This window comes from Rattus norvegicus, chromosome 19, assembly GCF_036323735.1.
Source record: "Rattus norvegicus strain BN/NHsdMcwi chromosome 19, GRCr8, whole genome shotgun sequence".
In the NCBI taxonomy this organism is placed as follows: Eukaryota; Metazoa; Chordata; class Mammalia; order Rodentia; family Muridae; genus Rattus; species Rattus norvegicus.
In genome coordinates this window covers 71,435,815-71,451,460 of record NC_086037.1, presented here as the reverse complement: position 1 = coordinate 71,451,460, position 15,646 = coordinate 71,435,815, and the positions used below count along the sequence as shown (strand labels likewise).

The following is a 15,646-nucleotide window of genomic DNA, read 5'->3' as shown; positions in this document are numbered from 1 at the left end:
GGCACTGTGTCCACATTTTATCAAGGAAACTTGAAGGCTTCCTGGTTCAAACTTCTGAGAGAACTTTCCTGTTCTTTCTCTGAGGCTGTTCTCCTGGGGACAGGGGAATCCTGTGCTGAGACCTAAGTCTTAAGTTCCATTGGGAGTACGCTTATGCTGCACACAACAGCTGCCACACAGGGCTGGGGAATCTTCGTAGACCGTGAGCATCTCAGGGCATTGTGTACGGTTCTCTTAATTATTAAGACAACAAAACACAGTGCTATGTATTCACCCCATAAAGGAGCTCCACGACAGGGTTCTGACCCCAAAAAAGCACTAGGTGTATGATAACAGGGGGCTGGGTTATACCAAATAAACATTTTCAGCTATTATGCGAATGTGGGTAACAAGGAGTCCCTCTGAAACATGGGAGAGCAGGGCGCCCCCTGCTGTACTCACTCCTAGAGAGCAGGGTCCTACAGGGCGCCTCCTGCTGGGGGATCAAAGGCTGTTTTTCATTGGGTATCAATACAATACGGTACCCTGTGCAAGCTCACTGATTTCATCAATGACCTTAGGGAATAAATGACACCGTTGGAAATAAAAATATGATCCACAAATAGAGGAAGGGAAGACGTTCTATGTATAAAATTTCTTTTATTTTCTGACGAACCATATATCTTTGCCCTGGAGCCAATAGATCCATTAAAAAAAAAACCCAAAACATGGAAGTCATGAAGAGTTGGTCAAACCACAACTTTCTAGCTGGAGAAGGAACTTAGTCAAGGTGTCAGTGGCAAACCAGGTCACCCAGTTAGCCCCAGGTGTTTCTCTTGTGGTGTCTGCTGAGGTTGTGGACCAATGGGATGAGATTGGGATGCTCCATGGCCCAGATGAATCCCAGACGTTGGAGCAGCAAAGAGAGGGCATGTGTAAGAATGGCAACTGGAGAGAGAGAGCTTCCAACCAGACTCCCACCTGATCACTGGGCATCATTATCTTCATTAAATTGTTCGGCTAATATGTCCCTCATGCATGTGCCTCCTGGTAAGGAACAGGGACTGGGGACGTGACTCAGCTGGTAGAGTCTTCGCTGTGAAAGCGTGAAGACCCGTGTTCGGATCTTAGCACCCATGCAAGAAAGCTGGGTTTGACGGTACACGGTGTGACCTCTGCAGAAAGGCTGGTACACAATGGAAACTGCACTGGGAGGCAGGCTGGTTGGCCAACCAATCTAGCTAATCGTTGTGCTTCATGTTGGAGAAGAGATCTTGACTCAAAAGTAACGTGGAGAGCAATAGAGGACACACACACACACACACACACACACACACACACACACACACACGGTCAAGTGTATTTGATGCACTTGCATACACAATGCACACATACACCTATGCTTACCCATGTCCCCACCCTCCCCCTCCTCACACACACACACAAAGAATATGGGCTAGGGTCTGATGGCTTAAACTGAAATGGTATCTCCCTCTCTCGCTAAAGCTTTTGCGTTTAGTCTTCTCAGAAACAGGTTGAGGGCAGGGTGGCTTACCTCTTGGCCTTACAGAGGGATTAACACAATCAGTGCTGCTTAATGCTTGGTGACTTGAGATGGTATGTCCCTTGTGACTAGATCAGGTGCAAAAAGGACATGTCTTCGCTTTGCTTGCAGAAATGATTGCTACCCTGCCACCCATCTGACTGCCTTCCCATCCCTCCTATTAGAGTGCCTCTGGACTCATTCATTTCTGCCCACATTTCTCTCTGATCATTTCACAAACCATCAAGTGTTTGAATCATACACACATACAGATGTCCTCCAAACCATCTCTAGGTTCAGCTTCCCCTTTAAGGGCCAACCACCCTGTGTCAAGCAGCTCGTTCATCCAATCCAGTGAGCTGTCTAGTTGGTTTTTCAAACCCATTATGATATACCCGAAATGGAGCTCCTGTTCTCATGTCCCCTCCCCTCTGTTTTCCCAATCTTCATGCAAGTCGAGAAGGCCTTCCCATTGCCTGGGCCATAAGCCTGGGAGCGACCTCGCTAGGGTTTTATCATAACTATCTGGTTAATCAGCACATCCTTGTGCAGGACTAGTTTTTGGGAGGATCAAAAGTGCAAGGCCACCCTTAGCGATGTGGCTAGTTCTGGACCAGCTTGTGATATAGGAGACCCTGTCTCAAATAAATAGGAAGAGGACAAACAACATGTTGGAAACTGGGTAGAGCCACTTCCGGGCCTCGTGTAGAATACCTCAGATGCTTCATAGCCCTTCTTCCAGGTCCTGCCCATGTCCTCTGAAGCTTATTCTCAAACCGGGCAGATGGAGGAGTCTTTAAAATGTGGGCCTGGGGAATGGAGTGGAAGCTCAGCAGTGAAGAGGCTGCTCTTCCAGAAGAGGGACGTTTGATTTCCAGTGCCCACATGGTGCCTCACAACCACCTGTAACTCCAGTTCCTGGGTGTCCGATGCCCTCTTCTGGCCTCCATGGGCATTGCACACAGGGGATGCACAGACATCCATACAAAAACACCCACACATACAACAACAACGAACCCTTTAATTTCCTTTTAACGTAGGTCTGATCGTTGATCTTCTTTCTCCCTTACTAACATCCCTCTGGTGCCCTTTACAAAAAAAAGTCTCCTTTAGTGTCAAATGCAGAGGCTTACAAGGCTCTCCCACCTCCCGGGCAGGGCTGCTGTTTTTGCTCATTCTGTTTTGACAGCCAGGCTTCCTTGTTCCTCAAATTGCCAAGCATGCTCCTACCTCAGGATCTTTGTGTGTGACCTCTCCTTGGAATACTTTTCTGCCAAACGTATATGGATTGAATTGTCCCCACTAATACCCATGGCTGGGTACTTCATAAAGAAAACTTCTGTTTATCTCACAGTTTTGTTTTAATTAGTTTGAGATAGGCGCTCACCTATTCTAGGCTGGCTCCGAGCTCCCTATGTAGGCAAGGATGACCTTCAACTTCTGATCCTCCTGCCTTCTCTTCCCATGCTGGGATGATAAACATGTACCACCACTCCCAGGTTACAGAGTCCTGAGAGTGGAACCCAGAGCCCCATGCATTGTAGACAGCATTCTATAAACGGAGAAACAGCCCCTGACCCCTTTAGCCCACAGTTGTGAAGGCCAAAAAGCCAAGATGGGCAGCCTCACCAGTTTGGCCTCTTTGTGCCTCAGGTCTGGAGGGACTAGAGATGTCAGTACAACACAGCAGCAACCATGAACATGCACCGTGAGCCGCAGAGCAACGCAAACACGTTATTCTTGTTTGTTACTGTTATTTGACTTGGTGTTACCTTTCCAAGCTTTGCTTCAGGGATTAGATTGGAACCCCTCATCATGAGTACGTTATAACACAGAGTAGTTCTACTCTGACCTGATGGTGCTCTCAAACCTTCATGAGAAGAGTTTTCTGGAGTCTGGTTCTCATGGTTCAGCTATAGTTGGAAGTCACTGGGTCCTCTGACCCAGTTTCCTGCAGGATCTCTGCCATGAGATTCACAGCAAGAGCCAGGAAGTCAAAAGTTCCCGGAGAGGCTACAGGTCTGCTTTGCGGCAAGGCTGAGAGGACTTGCCACGGTAACCTGCTGTCCTTCACACTTGGTCCTACGGGAAGTCCAAGCGGACATAGACATGAGAATATGGAGAAGGCCTGGAAGTGATTAGTGGTGTCATGTGGTGTCTTTGTTCAGCTGTGCTGAGGGCTTTCGCAGGGCTGTTAACACTGCCCAACTGCCTTGTGGTCCCTTTTAAATGTCTTTGTCAGACGCCATAAAAACACTGGGGAGGTGTTCCCCCTATCAAGAGAGAACCGAGAAAGGGCATGAGTAGCTAGAGGAGGGGAAACTAAACCATCTCTGCCCTAAGCTCCCAGGTGCTACCATGGAGGCTCCCACTCATCAGTCCCCAGGCCACTCCAGGCAGGAAAAGGGACTCGTGTTGTTGGAGACTCAGGGTCACCCTGTATCGCTGAGCTCTCATGTGACTAAGTCTCCTTCTCCACCCAGGACCGGGTGTGCATTGCTCTTAGAAAGCTTCTAGAAGTTTCCATGGGCATTAATCCGTAGCTCCCGTTGCTGCTTCCCTCTCTTGTAGCCTGTTGCAAGACACCGGGCTCCACCTCAGCTCACCAGAATCCCATCAGGTTTCCCTCCACCTTCAGGCCTCCTTTAGAAAAGGAGATTCCTGTCATAATCACTGGTCCTGAGAGGAGGGCTCTTCTGCCTGCCTTAGACTTCCTGTCAGTCACCTTGCAGCGTCTACCTAATCTGACTTCATGACCTTATCTTGGCTTCTTTTCTGAACTGTGCTTCAAAACCTTTAGAGCCTAAGGACACGTTCTCTTACCCCAGCATCGCCTCTGAAATCAATGTCCCAGGGTCCGTTCCATCCCAGTGAACAAATATGGTGTCACAGGGTTCACTGACATCCTCAAGTTAAAGGAAACTAACATGTCTATATAGGGAATTATCACCATTAGTTGTTATTATTATTATTATTATCAATGTTTCAAAGGATTTATTTATTTTCCTTTCATGTGTACGGGTATTGTACCGATGTGTTGAGAATTGAAGCCAAGCCCACTGGGAGGGCAGCTAATGTTCTAACTGATGAGCTTTCTCTCCAGCCCTTATTATAGTTTTCTGAGCCAGGGTCTCTATATGGAGCCCAGGCTGGCCTTGGACTTCCTAGTGCAAGTCTACTACTGCCTTAGTCCCACAATTGCTTGGATGACAGGCGTGAGCCACCATGCCTGGATCCCCTGCTCCCACCCCTATCTGGGAGAGTGAGGATGCTTGCAGCACCGTGCGGCGGAAGTTAAAAACAGTTTGCAGGAGTCAGTTCTCTCCTTAAGCCATGTGTGTCCCAAGGACTGACCTCAGGACGTCAGGTATGGGGACCCTCATCCACTGATACATCTCATGGGCCCTTTTATATTTTTAAATATGTGTGTGTGTGTGTGTGTGTGTGTGTGTGTGTGTGTGTGTGTGTCCCAAAGAGGCCAGAGGTGGGAACTGAACCAGCCCCCCATAGTTACAGGGGTCTGTGAGTTACCTGATGTGGGTACTGGGAACCAAGCTTGGGTTCTCTGGAAGGAAGTGGGTTCTCAATCACTGCTCCGGGATCTTCATTTCATTTTGAAGAATTTGGGGATTTTTGAGTCAGGGTTTTGCAACTCAAACTGGCTGTGGACACAGGGCTCCCCAGTGTAAGTGCTCTAATTACAGGCCAGAGCCTGCACCCCGTGAGCGACGTATCTTAAAGACCCAACTTTCACAGGGATGGGAAGGTGGATCGTCGGGTAAGAACGCTTGCTCCCTAAGCTCGAGGACCTGAATTCGAATCCACAATGCTTACGCAGAGACAGGCACGGATGGCTGCGTGCCCATCTGCAACCACAAGGCTGTGAGGGCACACACAGGGAACTGCTGGGGCTTGCTGGCTGCCTGCCTTAGCCCAAGTTTAGAGAGAGGGAGTCTCAAGGGACTAGAGTAGAGAGTGAGAGAACAGGACACTTGACACGCTTCTCTGTCCTCCGTGTGCGCACATGGGAGCAAGCCCTTGCACACATACAGGGGGGAACTGGGGAGCAGGAGTCCACACTCTATACACCGAATGATATACCAGTGTTTCCCTAAGGAGTTGAGTGTATTCAGGTCGCAAACTCAGGCTGGTTTCTGTGCCGTCAGGCTGAGGTCTCTGTCCTTCTGAGAGAATCCTTGTTCTGCCCTGATAGCTTTCAGCTGATTAGATGAAGCCTCGTTTACTCAGCACCTACTATTTTAAATATCAATATTTATGATTAATTCTGGCAAAATATAATAGTAATTAATGATTAATAGTAAATAATAATAATAATAAATTTAAGTGCCTCCACAGACATTACCAGGTTTGACTAAACAATTGGGCACACTAGCCCACCTAGAATTGGTCATCAAGGCCACTTTTCTGTTTTTTTTCTCTCTTGCTCCTGCCCTCCCATACTAGGATCCCTCTTAACATTTCTGGTACTTGCATGTGCAAATTCAGAGAATACTGACTGTGATGGTTTGCGTATGCTTGACCCAGGGAGTGGCATTAGAAGGTGTGGCCTTGCTGGAAGTCTGTCAATATGGGGGTGGGCTTAGAGACCCTTCTCCTAGCTGCCTGGGACTGCTCAGTCTGTTCCTGGCTTCCTTCGGGTTAAGATGTAGAACACAGCTCTTCCTGCACCATGCCTGCCCGGATGCTGCCATGCTCCTGCCTTGATGCTAATGGACTGAACCTCTGAACCTGTAAGCCAGCCCCAATTAAATGTTCTTACAAGAGTTGCCTTGGTCATGGTGTCTGTTCACAGCAGTAAGACCCTAACTAAGACACTGACTTAGTAGGTTTAACAGTATAGTCTGGCACCCCCAAAACACATGCAGCTACACCAGGTGGGTGCAGTGACTGAAACGAGGAGGGCGTCTAGTGAGACCTCTTTCTCCAGGGAATTCTACCAACCACATTGCCACAGACCCAGCCAGCACATACTGTTCTGTATCTCATGGCCATGATTGGGATTCCAGGTTTTCCGAAGGGCACCATGGCGAGTTGGCCTCCTGGGGGTGGTGATGGTCATGTAGCATAAGGACAGGATGAAATGCCTATGGTGCTTAGATTCCAGAACACCCTTCGGGAACCCGGGCAAGAGAGAGAGTCCTCATCTTCTTTCTCATTGGCCAGGTCCTGATATCTGCCCTGTGACCGAGAGGATATCTGCTCTGAATGATTTAGGTATGCCCATGTCCTAACAACCCCAGAACACAGAGATAGGGCTTCGCTCATGGGCTTCCAGCTAAAGGTCTGTCCTCGGGCATAGGGAGCACTATTACTGATGCAATGAGCTGAAGGGAGGGCGGATGGTGTGATAACTATGGCGTTTGCCCAGTCACACAAACGCTGAAGCAGAGGTGCTGTGCTGGCCAAACTCAAGGGATTGAGGTTGCCAGTGGGAGCTACTGGAAGCAGGGGCGTGACTCATCAAGGCCTGATTAGGGTGGCTTGGCAGAGACAAAGAACGAAGGAGGGATATGCCTTGCAGAACATGTTGGGGCAGCCCAGCGAAGAGGGCTGCCTCAGAGATTCCAATCTATAATTTGTTTTTGTAATAAAAACAAAAACAAAACAAAACAAAACAAAACAAAAAAAAGCCCCCACCAAAACCAACATTGTAGGTGACAGGATTCAGATTTTAGCAAGCTGGAGATCGTTACTCTGCCCTTCCCTGTCTACATATCTTCCTTTTGCCTGCCCAGTCAGGGCAGTCTCTAGCACACACCTGCCTCAGGGATGCCAGGGGGAGGAAGTTGGGCACCTTCACCGGAAACGATGCATTTCCTTGTGCACACATCTCTCTCATACAAGGCACACAGAGGTTAGTGTGGCGTCCATGTGTGGTGTGCAGGCTTGCCTCCTGACCTGAAGCCCACCCTCTTCTTCTGAACGCTTGAGAGTGATTTATTTTCAGTCCTTCGTCTCGTGCGTAGAGAGTGAAAAGTTCAGGAAATATTAGTTCTGACATGCTAGGAGGCGGAGTCTCTAAATCTCTGGCCCTTTGGCTTGTGGATTGGCCCACCCCCGTTCTTCCTTCGGGGTGCACGAATGTGGGAATCACGGGCTTCTGTTGTCTTTGCCCTCCCGGTTTCATGAGGAAAACAAGACAGGAGAGCCAACACGATTAGCCTTGGATCCCTAGGCGGAGAGAGGAATTATGCTCACAGCAATGATATTTCTGGCCCATTGGTTGGGCAATTTTGCTTTCATGAATCAGTTACGGCGATGGCTGTGCTGAGTAAGGTGTGATATTCCTGCACAGAGAACCAAGGAGTACGAGTGCTAAAACGTGCGACCTGTGGACAGATCTAAGTATCCAATGGAGCTGGTCTACCTCCTCTTCCCTTCTTTGGGTTCTTTTTCATTTCCTTCCCCTCCTTCCCTTCCTTCCCTTTCCTCCCTCCAATCCCCCTTCCTCACCTTTCATTGCCTCCGTGTGCACACGTGTGCCCCAGCCAGAGCAGGTCGTTAGATATTTTCCTCTATCACCCTCCACTCTAATTTTTAAGATGACCTTGCTAGTCTGTGGCTCCCAGGATGCACCTGACCCTGTCCCTAACCTTGTCCTGAGATGGCAAGAGCACACTGCCATGTCTAGCTTTTTTATGTGGGCTTTTGGGGATCCAAGTCCAGGTCCTCACACTTTAGTGACTGAGCGATCTTCCCAGCCCTGCGTTTAGATTTTCTCAGAGCCTCCCCAGCCCCGCTGAGCATGCAGAAGAGTCCATAGTCCACAGTGTCCGGTCAGGTGACGGTACTGCTTTAGCAGCCCTGTGAACGGGTGTCGATTGGGGCTCAAAGTCCATGCAGTGTACTCTCAGGCCAACGCCAGGGGCCGCACACCTGGACTCAGAAACTGCCAGAAGGTAAGAGGCGCTTCTTACGTGTGTGCAGACACCTTTGAGATCCTAATAATAAACGGAGCTGTGATCTCATCTCTCGTTTATGTGTTAATTTTTTTTTTCTTAGCGCAGGCAGAGGTCATTTCATAAATTACACATCGCTGGTTATTCTCCATGGATTGCTTCCTGATAGGTAGAAAATACGATGATGCTAATGGTTGCAATGAAAGATCATGGGGTTTTCGTTCACAGGAGGACATTCTGAAAGCCAAATAATCACTCTGAAGGGGATATGAAGAGACTGAATGAGACTCCATAGAGACAAGAGAGGGAGGGAAGAAAGACAATGACACAGGACAAATACGCTGCTTGGAGTAGGGAACACGGACAGGTCCCCAATTAGGAGTTAAGGATGAGGAAGTGGCGGGGGTTGGGGGGAGTTTGACTCAGTAGGTAAGGTCCTGAGGACCTGAGTTGGGAACCTGAGCACCTGGGTAAAAGCCAGTCATGGTGGCCTGTGTCTGTAACCCCAGCTCTTGGGTGGGGTTGGAGACAGGAAGATCCCAGGGGCTCCCGGGTCGGCGAGTCTAGCCAATCAGTGAGCTCCGGGTCCAGTGAGAGCCCCTGCCTCAGAAAATAAGGTGGAGAGCAATAGAGGAAGTCGTCTATGTCAACATCCGGCCTCCAGATGTCCATGCGCAAGTTGGTATTTTCCTACGCACAAGAATGAAAAGTCAGGCTTTCAACGCAAAGGATTCTAAACGCCGGCTGTCTCGTGAGCTAATTCATTTGACCAACGTTTATCATACGCGTTCTATATGTGAGGCACCAAAGATTTTAGATAAGGGTTTTTAAGACACGTTAGTCCCGTAGGCTTTTGGACAGATTGGCCGGCCACAAAGGAAGCAAGAGCAAGAGGAAAAGGCAGAAGCAAAGGAAACCCTGCTTGTCAAGCATGGCCGAGTCAAGCACAGTAGAACACACCTTTAATCCCAGGACTTGGGAAGCAGAGGCAGGCAGATCTGTGAGTCTGAGGCCAGCCTGGTCTACATAGTGAGTTCCAGACAGTGTGGACTACATTAAGAGCCTATCTCAAAGCAAACAACAGACAAACAAACGAAACCCCACGACAACAGAAAACTAGAGCCTGCCACCAACACAAACCAAAAATATCCACTACGATCCCCAATTTCTCATAAATAAGACACCTAAGAGAGTTCTGAACCGATGCTTAGAGCAGTTTCCCACCTGCGCAGATCAGTCCCCACGAGAACCAGGTATCACATCACTGCCGTAGCTCTTCCTCCTGGCAGGCACCGGAAGAAACTCAAGATAAAAATCGGAACTCAGGATCCACTTTGAAAATTCCATGAACGCCACGTTGCAGATCCGACAAGAGTAGGTGGGGGGTGGGCGTGGGGGTGGGGTAGGCCAGTTCAGAAAGGGTGTGTCGAAGTGGAGCGGAAGTGTAAAAGACGACTTCCCGAAAAGGATGGGACCAAGCAAGAAGGTAAACTATCGGGTAACACGGAAATTAGCATCAAGGGTGAGCAAGAGGATCTGGGTTCAAGTCTTTGGTACCTTTGTAAAAAGCCAGGCACCGTGGGTGTGTGTCTATAACCTCAGCCCTGGGAGGAGAGGGGCATTGACTTCACTGGCCACTCAGAGATTCAGGTTTGGTGAGGGAACCTTGTCTCAAAAATTAAGGAGACTATTTATCAGACGATGGCTTCACATACCCATGGACACACATCTGCAGGAGCAAGTGCATGCATCACGCAAACATGCATGTGTAGCACATACACCAAGAAAATGGCATGGAGCATTTGGGGGGTGATGAAGGAAGAATCTGCTGAGTTCAGAGTCAGTGAGGGCTGATGGGAGATCAGGCGTCAAGTTCAGGGTAAGGTGGGCCTTCTCAAAGCCAAGACTGTTGCATGGGCACGACACAGGACCCAAGCGTGTCCAAAATAATGGTGGCGTGTGAGGGAACCCACCACGACAGAAACACAAAGGTTATACAAGGAGCATAGTAGACTAGCCCTGTTTTCAGGGTGAGCCCTCAGGGGGTGACAGGGAAGCAATGAGCAGATGACACCTTTGCTAGAAAGGACTCATTAGGCTTAGAGTCCTGCCCACTCAAGGATATGGACAAGAAGGGGTGGTTCCCTGTAGAGGGACATGGACAGGAAGGGGTGGTTCCCTACTGAGGGATGTGGACAGGAAGGTGCTATTCAGTGAGGATGACTCTAGGGTTACGAGAGTAAAGATGACACATGTGGAGTAAGTGTGCAAGAATGCTGTGATGCTAAGCTGAGACATGCCTTGGACAGAAAAGAGAGCTTCTCTTTGCCCCCACCCCTAGGCTCAGCAGGGATGGGGTGGGTTACGCCAAACAGCATCCGGGAGAAAATGAGCCAGGTGGGAACAGAGCCAGGAGCTCTGGGTCCAGAAGACCAGGATGTGTACACTGAAAGATGCCCTAGGGACAAAGCCAGCACAGAGTTGACAGTCAGGAACCAAACGGCAGTCTCTGCTCTGGGCAAGAGGGGCCTTCAGTCTGCGGTTCTGCTCTTGTGTATGTGCCTTGCAGATGCGTTTTGCCAGCTCCCTCCTCCACTGACTCAGTTGTATAACATCCATGACATAGCCACTCATGTATCCCAGGTGCTGTGCTGTGTGGCAGAGCAGAGGTAGTGAGGCCAGGCCCTCAGAGAGCTCCAAGTCCACAGGAGGAAGGCTCCCATTGATGGGAGCTGACTCAAGTATTCGGGTCGTGAAATGAATGGAGGGACAGTTGTATTGAACTCAAGAAGGTAGGGGGAGTCCAAGTTTTGTTATGGAACAGACCGAGCAAAGAGAGGAGCAATCGAAACCAGAGATGCCTATCAGAGGTCTGTGCATGAGGAACTCCGACTGTTCATGAGGTAGCCTTAGCCTAACCCTCACAGAAACTCACAGGGAACGGGGCAGAAGAAAATGGGTTCATTCCTTACCTTCGTGCTTCAGGATGAGTACCATCCCATAGGAGTGCTACTTCATCATCGTTGACTTTAGAGTCACCATGGAAACAAACTCTGGGTATTTCTCTGTTGAGATCATTGAGGTGGCAAGATAGAGGGGGAAGCGAGCCGAGGGCCAGCATTCATCTTTCTCTGCTCAATGACTGTGAGTGTGACGTGACCAGCTACCTCCTGCTTCTGCCCCCATGTCATGCCCAAAATGTGAGCCTTCCCAAGGAACCAACAACAGCTGGCACAGCGAGCCTGTTGTAATAATTCTTTCTTTAACAAACCTGTGGCCTAGACAGACAGCAAACCAGAGGGTAAGCGCAGGGCTTCCCTCAGAGGGCATGGACTCCGCACCACGTGTCTAAGCGTCACCCAGAGCTGAAAGCCAGGCCTCCAGCAGTTCAGCCTCCGGCTCCTGGCATCTGGTACCTAGTGGCAGAGCGCAAACAAGGCCATCAAAGAGACCTGCCCTTACCGCATTACCTGCTCAGATGTCCCCATCCCTCCAGAAGCCTAGAGAGGAGTCAGGTGGTGGGCAATTTCTGGGGTCTGTAACATTTCATTCCTATAACAGTTCAAATGTGATATGTTCCCACAGACCACGTGTTCAATGCTTTGTTTCCCCAGCTGATAGCATTATTTCAAGTTCTAATGGAGTATGCCTCTGAAAAGTCCTATCTGGTTTCTGACCTCTTCCTCTTTGCTTCCTGTCCACCACCAAAAAAGTATCCATAGCCCAGGCTGGGGGTGGAGAGGATGCCCATTTGGTGGTAAAGTGCTTGCCACACAAGCATGAAGACCTGAATTTGCTTCCTAAAACCCATGTGTACTGGCTGGTTCTGTGTGTCAACTTGACACAAGCTGGAGTTACCATAGAGAAAGGAGCCTCCGTTGAGGAAATGCCTCCATAAGACCCAGCTGTGAGGCATTTTCTTTACTAGTGATCAAGAGTGGGAGGGCCCAGCCCATGGTGGGTAGTGCCGTCCCTGGACTGTGGTCCTGGGTTCTATAAGAGAGCAAGCTGAGCAAGCCAGGGGAAGCAAGCCAGTAAGAAACATCCCTCCATGGCCTCTGCATCAGCTTCTGCTTCCTGACCTGCTTGAGTCCCAGTCCTGACTTCCTTTGGTGATGAACAGCCATGTGGAAGTGTAAGCTGAATAAACCCTTTCCTCCCCAGCGTGCTTCTTGGTCATGATGTTAGTGCAGGAATAGAAACCCTGACTAGGACACTATGTAAATAAACCAAAAAGGGCAGAGTATGGCAGTCTGTACTTGTAGTCTGAGCACTGGGGAGGCCAAGACAGTAATGTCCCTGGGCCTCTCTGGCAAGCCAGCCCAGACCATTTGATGGTCAAGACAGAGAGAGGCCCAGTCTGAAAAGAAACAAGGTGGGCAGGGCCTGAGGAACAGCACCTTCTGACCTCCACATGCAGGCCAGACAAATGCACATCTATACACAAATTAACATCCACACATACTCACAAAGTTTTATTCTGTCCACGTGTGCTGCCAAGAACTCTCAGACAAAACCCTTTGAGAGCAGGAGCTGTAGGAGTGGGGCCACCTGGGAGGCATCCACATCTCAGCAAGCCTCTGTCTCCTCACCTTTCCTTCATTAGTCCAATAATGTGCGCAAGTTCAACTCCCCAGACTCCACTTCTGCAGCACAACATGCCTGTATAACATATAGCACACGACACATGCCAACATATAATATGCATATACAATATACATATACGGCATGCATATGTCATACCCTCTCCATCCCTAACACACATCCATACACAATACACTATACATATTCCAAACCCCTATATCCCCAACACACTTATTCAACATGCATGCACATACCTCACACTCCCCAACACACATATACAACATGCATACACATACCTCACACTCCCCAACACACATATACAACATGCATACACATACCTCACACTCCCCAACACACATATACAACATTCATACATGCATCTCATACTCTCTACATACACACATAACACATATACACAACATATACACACCTCACACTTCCCCCCACCCTAAACATGCATACAACATGCATACACACTTCACACATTACAAACTTCACATCCCCCCCCACGATACACACATATACACATAAGGCACACAAAACTTCTTCCATACCCTCCACACACAACCCATACACCGTGCATACAACACACATACCTCACACACATACACATGCTACATACACATAACTCACAGCACATACCTTCCATATACCACATATACACATTTCATACCCCCACATCCCCCGTACCTACCTTCCACATGACACATACATCATACACACCATACATCCACACTGCTACAGACCAGACCATACATAAAAACACATGCCCCACACGTGTGCGTGCACACACACAGAGTACATACACCACACACACAGATTTCATAGCCTCCTATTCCACACCCACACATGTACACGGATATATCACACACATACACAGGCTAGCCCAACACACACATACCACACGCGCGCGCGCACACACACACACACACACACACACACACACACACACACACACACCATGCACTGGGGAAGCACTGAGAAACAGCTCAGACGTAGATCTTGCAGGAGAACAAGCCCCCAGAACAAAAATGCTCCTGCCAGTGGGGATTTTATTTTACAGTTTGCAAATGCTAAGAGAATCCTTCCGTATTTTCCCCTCATAGGTTTAGAATTTACGCACTGAATGGCCTGCCCCTGGGCTGCCCCTGAGGGCCCTAGCCCGTGGCCAGCACCTGGAGCTCCAGATCCTGCCCAGTAGGCTCATAACCTGAACTTTCTATTTCTGAAACCCCAGTTCTCAGTAGGCAGCACTCACTTTGGGCCACAGGCTTCTGAGAATGATTGCATGTGTCAGCTGCTAAGTCACATGGCCCTCAGCCTGGCCCCTTCCTGAGGGTGACAGAGCTTCTGTTGGATCAGATGAATGTTACTGTCACAGAGAGGTTGACACCCCTCAAAAGGCTCACCACAGTCACCCAGAAGTGCAGCTCAGCCCTGTCACAGGGAATCAGTGTCCTGATGCCCCTGGGTCTCCAAATACCACTGGTAGAAAACTAATGGGGCATTCAGCTCCTTCCGATTAACTCTCCAAGGGACTGGCCCCCTGATGAAAATGTCGTTTAATTAAGATAATCGCTCCCATTTAAAGAGAGCCTCAAAGCAAGAATCAAGTCTCCTTATTTCCTTTTCTAAAAATAAAGTTTTGTTTTTTAATTATGTATATATGTGTGAATACCTGCATATAAATTCAAGGAGCCTTGGAGACCAGAGGCACCATATCCTCTGGGGCTAACATTACAGGTGGTTGTGAGCCTGATGTGGGTACTGGGAACCGAACTTGCATCCTCTAGAAGAGAGTAAGCATTCTTGAGCCATCTCTCCAGCCCTTTACTATCTGCGTGTGTCTGTGTGCGGAAGTCACAGAACTTAGACTGGCCTCTTCCACCTCCTACCCCGTGTGTCCAGAGGACTGACTTTCGATGCCTTGGCAGCAGACACTTTCACGCACGGGATCATCTTGTCAGCCCAAGCCTGCCTGCCACTCAGAGCCAACCCTCGACGAGCGGTATATTCACTCCCATTTTAGGAACAAGCAGAGAGAATTTACTGCACACGGAAAAGAGGAGCAAATGGCGAAGGCACAAAGGCCCAGAGCCCCGGGGTCCTGGCTGGCAAGCTGCTTGCATTTGCTCCTTGTCCGCGAGCTCCCAGCAGCACGCAAACATCCGCAGGGAAGAATGTTTCCCAGCAAGCACTTAATGAATAGGGTGGCTTGTGTACCCGCAACGCTGGAAATAGATCCTCACCGTGGAATGCGGAATGTGGAGTGGGCAAACGGAGAATGTGGCCGTGCTCAGCGAGGCAGGACTCACCCCACACACAGCCCCACACTGGCAAGCTCTCTGGGCTGTTTGGAAGCTTTTTCCCTTCCCCCTAGGGTCCAGAACACGGCGGCACAAAGAGCCTTGTGTTATGATCTCAACGCCACTATTAATATCCTGTGGCCCATTGAGCCCTGATCCCTTGGCTGGGGTTCTCCCAGCATCTCAAGATGGGAAAAGTAGCCCGACTAGGGGGAGGGAGGGAGATAGAAAGACAAGGAGAGGAAGGGAGGGAGGGAGGAAGGGAGGGAGGGAGGGAGGGAGGGAGGGAGGGAGGGAGGGAGGGAGAGAGAGAG

At 49.4% G+C, this 15,646-nt stretch overlaps 1 long non-coding RNA gene across 1 annotated transcript; it reads right to left on the bottom strand.

The window, feature by feature from the left end:
- On the bottom strand, positions 1–10,539 carry LOC134483664 (uncharacterized). The gene is made up of 2 exons (XR_010060526.1): positions 9,667–10,539; positions 1–9,132 (listed from the first exon to the last, which is right to left on the bottom strand). It is a non-coding gene; the product is annotated as an uncharacterized LOC134483664 (long non-coding RNA).
- Positions 10,540–15,646: the final 5,107 nt, after the last annotated feature.